Here is a 7,645-nt window from a genome sequence, read left to right on the forward strand (position 1 = left end):
GGGGAAGCTCTCCGCTTGCTCCCCGCCATTATAGGTGGCGAGCCCGGCTCGGACGGGGGCCATATACGCTGGAGGGACAAATCCCTGGGTCTGCAACTCTACTAATCGGCTGTGCGGGATGGAACACTTCTCCCAATCACCGGGCTTAGGGCTACGAGAGCGAGAGGAGGAGCTGCGATGGCCGGCCATGATGGAATGAATTTTTCTGGGAATGCTCCGATGGATTCTCGCCGTGGGAGGATGGTGTGGATTGGATCCAAGAATCCCCATCCCTTTAATAGACGATTTATTTACCTGGCCAGGGGGGTGAATGTAAAAACACCCTAGCTCCTCGCATTCGCTCGACACATGGAAGATAGCCCTTATTGGGCGCAGAAGCCAAGAGGTCCAACATTTATGGGAGCCGGACACTACTTACCTGATATTCAGGATTTGGAGAAGAACCCGCCTTGCAATGTCGAAGACAATACTGCACGCCGGACTCATCGTCATTGAAGTCTGGTTCAGGGGCTATTGAGGGAGTCCTGGATTAGGGGTTCTCCGGACAGCCAGACTATATCCTTTGGCCGGACTGTTGGACTATGAAGATACAATATTGAAGACTTCGTCCCGTGTCCGGATGGGACTCTCCTTGGCATGGAAGGCAAGCTAGGCAATACGGATATGTAGATCTCCTCCCTTGTAACCGACTCTGTGTAACCCTAGCCCCCTCCGGTGTCTATATAAACCGGAGGGTTTAGTCCGTAGGACAAGATACAATCATACCATAGGCTAGCTTCTAGGGTTTCGCCTCTATGATCTCGTGGTGGATCAACTCTTGTAATACTCATATCATCAAGAACAATCAAGCAGGACGTAGGGTATTACCTCCATCAAGAGGGCCCGAACCTGGGTAAACATCATGTCCCCTGCCTCCTGTTACCATCCGCCTTAGCCATCCAATGTCCTATGAATTCCGGTCTTGGCCTTGCTCCTTATCAGCATCGTCGTCTATACCGTCGATGCGTTCGAAGTCATAATCCAGTATGTTGGTTAAGTCTTTGATGGTAGCTATGAAGTGGGTGGCGGGTGGGAAGCAAAATTCTTCATCGTCAGCCCCTAGTTCGAGCCGGACATAGTTCGGCTGCGAGTCTCCCGTGAATGACAGGCTCTTTAAAGAGTTTAGCACATCGCCCAAAGGTGAGTGCTGAAAAATATCTACGGCGCTGAATTCGAAGATCGATAACCGATATAGCTTGATGAACGCAAGCGTACACGGTCCGGAATTTATAGCCGGAGACGAGTCCGGAGTTCCATTGGCGCAAATATTGCAGGGTGTCGAGTCTGTGTGCGGCTCCAACGCCGCGGACTGCATGGACTCTGAAAGTGCAACTATCCGTAGGTGGTTTTGGTAATTCCTAACAACATATAGCTCATTGAGCTAATGCTATTTCAAGATTAATATCTCAGGAAAGCTCAATAATTGCCATGGCATGGATGAGAAAAGTGGACCCCTCAAAATGCTAAGGACAAAAGGATTGGCTCAAGCTCAAAGCTCAAGACTCTACATTTTCTATTTTAGTGATCCAAGATCACATTGAGTCTATAGGAAAAGCCAATACTATCAAGGAGGGACAAGGTGTTGCTTAATGAGGCTCTTGCTCAAAATGCTTAGTGATATGCTCCAAAGCCCTCAACTACTTTCTCACATCCACATATGACCTAAACCAAAAGTCAAACTCGGCCCCACCGATTCATTCTATCAGGCGCCTCCGAGTCCAAATGTCATGGCCATTGCCACAAACCCTAGGAAAATCGGTCTCACCGAGATGTGATTGTAATCCCTCTGTTTCCCTTCGTAATGTTTCGGTCCCACCGAGATGAGCGATCGGTCCCACCGAGATTGCAATGTAAACTCTCTGTTTCCCTTTTGTAACATTTTGGTCTCACAGAAATGAGCAAATCGGTCCCACTGAGTTTACCTAACCAACTCTCTGGTTAGCTTATTACCAAAATTGGTCTCACCAAGTTTGTGTAATCGGTCTCACCGAGATTACGTTATGCCCTAACCCTAACCATATCGGTCCTACCGAGTTGCATGTCGGTCCCACCGAAACTCCTTACTGTCACTAGCTTTGCTGAATCGGTCCGACCGAGTTTATCAATTCAGTCCCACCGAGATTGGCAAGTTGTGTATAACGGTTAGATTTTGTGTGGAGGCTATATATACTCGCCCACCACCTCTTCATTCGTGGAGAGAGCCATCAGAACAAACCTACACTTCCAACTTACTTTTTCTGGGAGAGAACCACCTACACTTGTGTTGAGGCCAAGATATTCCATTCTTACCATATGAATCTTGATCTCTAGCCTTCCCCAAGTTGCTTTCCACTCAAATCCTCTTTCCTCCAAATCCATATCCCATGAGAGAGAGAGTTGAGTGGTGGGGAGACTATCATTTGAAGCACCAGACCAAGGAGTTCATCATCAACACACCATTTGTTACTTCTTGGAGAGTGGTGTCTCCTAGATTGGCTAGGTGTCACTTGGGAGCCTCCGACAAGATTGTGTAGTTGAACCAAGGAGTTTGTAAGGGCAAGGAGATCGCCTACTTCGTGAAGATCTACCGCTAGTGAGGCAAGTCCTTCATGGGCGACGACCATGGTGGGATAGACAAGGTTGCTTCTTCGTGGACTCGCACAACCATTACCCTTCGTGGGTTGAAGTCTCCATCAACGTGGATGTACGATAGCACCACCTATCGGAACCACGACAAAAACATCCATGTCTCCTATTGCGTTTGTATCCTCCAAACCTTCCCTTTACATTCTTGCAAGTTGCATGCTTTACTTTCCGCTGCTCATATACTCTTTACATGCTTGCTTGAATTGTGTTAAGATTGCTTGACTTGTCCAAAGTTGCTAAAATCTGCCAAGAACTAAAATTGGGAAAAGGATAAGTTTTATTTGGTCAAGTAGTCTAATCACCCCCCCTCTGGACACACTTTCGATCCTACAAGTGGTATCAGAGCTTTTGTTTCCATTTGCTTTGATTTCCATAGCTTTTGGTAGTCATAGCCTTGGTTTCACAACCTAGGAGAGTATGGCGTCTAGCGAGGGAAACTACCACCGTAGAGGTCCTTACTTTGATGGTACTAATTTTGCTAGTTGGAAGCATAAGATGAAGATGCATATTCTTAGACATAACCCTGCCGTATGGGCTATTGTGTGTACTGGCTTGCAAGGTGAATTCTTTGATGGGAGAGAACCGAACCGTGAAGCTACAGCGGAAGAGTTGAAGATGTCGCAATACAATGCTCAAGCTTGTGATATCCTCTTCAACGGATTGTGCCCTGAAGAATTCAACAAAATCAGCCGTCTTGAGAATGCAAAGGAAATTTGGGATACTTTGATTGATATGCATGAAGGTACCGACTCCGTCAAGGAATCCAAGTTGGATGTGCTTCAAAGTCAGCTTGACAAGTTCAAAATGAAGGATGGTGAAGGTATCACTGAAATGTACTCTAGGCTTTCTCTTATCACAAATGAGATCACCGGCTTAGGAAGTGAAGAGATGACCGACCAATTCATCATCAAGAAGATCCTAAGAGCTTTGGACGGAAAATATGATACCGTATGCACATTGATCCAAATGATGCCCAATTAAAAAGATCTCAAGCCAATGAAAGTCATTGGAAGAATTGTTGCTCATGAGATGTCACTCAAGGATAAGGAGGAGCTCCATAACAAGTCAAGTGGTGCTTACAAAGCCTCATGTGAAGCTCCCACATCATCAAGTGAGAAAAAAATCTTCAATGAAGAATTGAGCTTAATGGTGAAGAACTTCAACAAGTTCTACAAGAATAGAAGCAAACAGAGAAGTTCCAAGTCAAGGTCCTACAATGAAAAAAGATCTTCTAGTCAAGAGCGAAATTGCTACAATTGTGGAAGACCCGGATACTATTCCAATCAGTGTACGACACCCTACAAGAGAATAGAAGATTCTCCAAAAAGGAGTAGAAGAGAAGAATCACCATCAATAGAGAGAAGGAGTAGAGATGATCGTTATGAACGAGGAACATCCCGGAGAAGCAAGGATTCAGAAAGGAAGGACAAGCCATCAAGGAGCTACACAAAACGAAGACATCAAGCTCATGTTGGTGAATGGGTATCTGGCCCCGACTCCGACAATCACTCCGAGAGAAGCTATCACTCCGACTCCGAATATACTCAAGATGAAGGTGTTGCCGGTCTAGCACTTGTGTCAACCAACTCCTATGACATATTTGATTCACCAAATGAAGGACTTGGAAGATGCTTCATGGCTAAAGGCCGAAAGGTATCACCCTGAGTATGTTGATTTCAATAGTGATGAAGATGACTTGTTAGGTGATGATGATTTACTTGTTGACAACTCTAGTGATGAATACTATGATGAAATGTCAATTAATCATGCTAATCAAGATAAAACGAATGACAATGATAAGGAGAAGATTGCGTTTCTAACTAAAGTACTAAACACTCTTAAGTCAGCTCATGAAACTATCTTAGGAGATCATCGAGAACTTTTAAGGACTCATGAGAAATTACGTTTTGAAAAGCTCAACCTTGAGCAAGAGCATGAGTTCTTAAAGGCAATCAATTATGATCTTCGCAAGAAAAATTCTTCTTACATTGCCAAGTGTTTACTCTTATCCACTTACATGCCTCAAGTCAAGTCTAGTAACAAGAACAAGAAAGATTCTTCCTCTAGTAGTAACAATAATCATGTTAAATCCAATGTTGTTGCTTCTAGTAGTTCTCTTGATTCCACTAATGATTCTCTTAGCCAAGTTACACTTGAGAAAGAAAATAGCTTATTGAAGGGAATTATATAGAAAGGTGTTTACAAGAGCCTTGCCGGGAGTAAGCAATTCGAGGAAATTGTACGCAAGCAAGGAAGACACTGGAAGAACCAAGGTGTTGGTTTTGAACGAAAGTTCAATGCCAATGGAGTTGAGTGGGAAGAAGATAAATACCCCAAGACGAAGTTTGTTCCTCAACAAGAGAAGTATGATCCTACTTCCTTCAAAGGGACACAAGCTCAAGATGATCTTCCACCACAAGACCACAAGCAAAAAGGCAAGGATAAGCTTCAAGAGGAAATTGATGCATTTGAAGAAGCACCCAAGGCCTTGGTCAAGTGGGTTCCCAAGACTACATCAAGTTCTACTTCATCAAGTATGACTACAAGTCCAAGGATTCCCATCAAGATGATGTGGATCTCGAAGAAGAAGAACTAGAGAGTTCCCGAGGGTGACTCCACCAACATACTTCACTCTTATCATTTTGGCGAGAACAAGTGCAATCAACTACCACATCTTGCACTAGTTCAAGGAGTCACAAACCCTCTTGTTGGTAAGACAAGGGACAAGGTAACCTAATGCTTTCATAGAAATCATCTTGTGTGTGCATCACTCTATGTCTATGGATATCCTTGTTTATTCCTTGTGGGACTAACCCGTGTAGGTATTGAAAGTGCAACTCACTCCAAAGGATTGCTCCAAATGATCTACATCAACATTGAGCATCCACATCTTCAACACCTACATGAAGTCATCATCGACAAAACCCAAGGTTAGTTCATCCCTCTTAGGGGGGATCTCACATCTAGGGGGAGCTTTACTCTAAGAACTGAGCTACATCAACTCTAATGGCGTGAACACAACAATGCTTATGTAAAAGTGGTAACCCCACTTGTGCTTAAACGATGAGTATGACCTATGATCAAATGTTCTCATTTGACTCCTAAGTCAATATACTCATATATAGATGACCTAGTCATCACCAATTGCTTGATACATGCTAGAATTGGTTGTGCATGCTTTGCCACATATTTCATTTGCCATTTTATTGTGTGAGCATGTTGGTTGCATAATTTACTCATTCGAGGACATCCACTTGTTGCTTTGATTGTTTGGTTACTTTTTATTTTGCCAAGTGGATGGACAAGAATGCCTAAGAACCTTCTCTAGCTATCTATGCTTTTCTTGTCTCAAACTCTATTCATGCTACATCACAAAGTTTGATCGAGTCAGATTCGAACCACTCTTTGTGAGGAGCACTCGGAGTCCCGATTCGTCATAGACTTAAACTTCCAAAACTTCTTTGTGTGTTTCAGTCTGACCGATTCATCCATTTTGGTCATACCGAGATCACTAAGTCGATCTAGGTTTTTAATCTCGGTGCAACCGATTTGAACTTTTCGGTCACACCGAGTTGCAGTAACTGCTTGCAGTTATGCATCTCTGTGCCACCGAGTTGTTCCACTCGGTCACACCGACAGGGTCAGGCTATACATATCCCCGGGCCAAAATTTGGAAAAAAATTCGAACCCCTTCGCCCGTGCTCAGCCTGCTCTGCCTTCCTATGTCTCCGGATCGTCTTCCTCATCGCCAGCTGCCTCCCGCCGCTGGTCTCCGCCGCCGTCAACAGAAATCATCTCCGCCATTGCCGCCGTAGCAGGTCCATCACTGCACTTAGGGTATGGACTTGATCCTTGTGCTAATCCCCCTCCGATTCCTAGCACATTTTTTTGCCATGTATCTTGCCACGATTGAGATCACTCTATCCAGTGAAATAACTCTGTAGTTTAGTCATGGATTGAAAATTTAGGGTTAGGTTTCTGCTGAAATCATCTCAGACCAACCGAGTTGTTGAAATCGGTTCCACCGATTTGGCTAAGGCCATTGCACATGTGATTCTCGGTCTGACCGAGAATTGCAAATCGGTGTGACCGAGTTCAATACTTTGTGAAACCCTAGCAGTCTCGGTGCCACCAAACTGTGACTCGGTCTGACCGAGTTCACTAGTTTAGGTTCCAAAAGCTGCTTCAGTATCACCGAGTTTTCAAATCGGTAGATCCGAAATGCTTTCCGAGGAAAACTAAAACTAAGTTTTTGACTCATTCTTTTGCAAAAACCTCTGTACTTTGTGATGCTCATACAATCTACCTCATCTATAATCTATTCACAGGGTCTGTTGTCAGTGTTTGCATCATTCCAGATCAGAGTGACAGTCAGAACAAGTCTAAGGAGCATGTTAGCATGAGTGAGGGCACTAGTCCCTCTAGCAGCTTTGATGAGGGAAGCAGGAGTACACCCAGCAACTTGCCTAAGGCAGCCACCAGGACCAGAAAGAAGAGAACCTCGGATTCTGAGGATGAGGACTATGTGGCTGTTGAGGAAGAGGCCACCTCAAAGAGGAAAGTTCTGAAAAAGGAATATGGCACAGCTACTGCCACTAAGCCAGGAATGAAGCAAAAGGTTGCTGCCAAGAGAGTTCCCATATCAAAAGCCAGAACATCCACTCAAGAGACTTTAGGATCTGCACCCAGAGAACAGGTTGTGGCAGAGAAGAAAAGGAAGGAAAGGGTCAAGAAGACCAGTGCCAGAGTGCTTGGCAGATCTTTAATAATGAGAGATTCTGAAGAAGAGGAAGAGGATGCAGCACCAGCACCCAAAGCTCAAAAGCTTATGGGAGATGCTATAAGGGTAGGGGCTGCTCCATCTAATCCCAAAACTGCTCCTAAGACTGCTGCTCCAGCTCCAAAGCCAAAACCCAAGAGGAGCACCAGGAACATCCCTGCTGAGGAGAAGAACAAGGCCCAGTGCCTCAAGCTGCTGAAG

Source organism: Triticum aestivum, chromosome 6A (genome assembly GCF_018294505.1).
Source record: "Triticum aestivum cultivar Chinese Spring chromosome 6A, IWGSC CS RefSeq v2.1, whole genome shotgun sequence".
In the NCBI taxonomy this organism is placed as follows: domain Eukaryota; kingdom Viridiplantae; phylum Streptophyta; class Magnoliopsida; order Poales; family Poaceae; genus Triticum; species Triticum aestivum.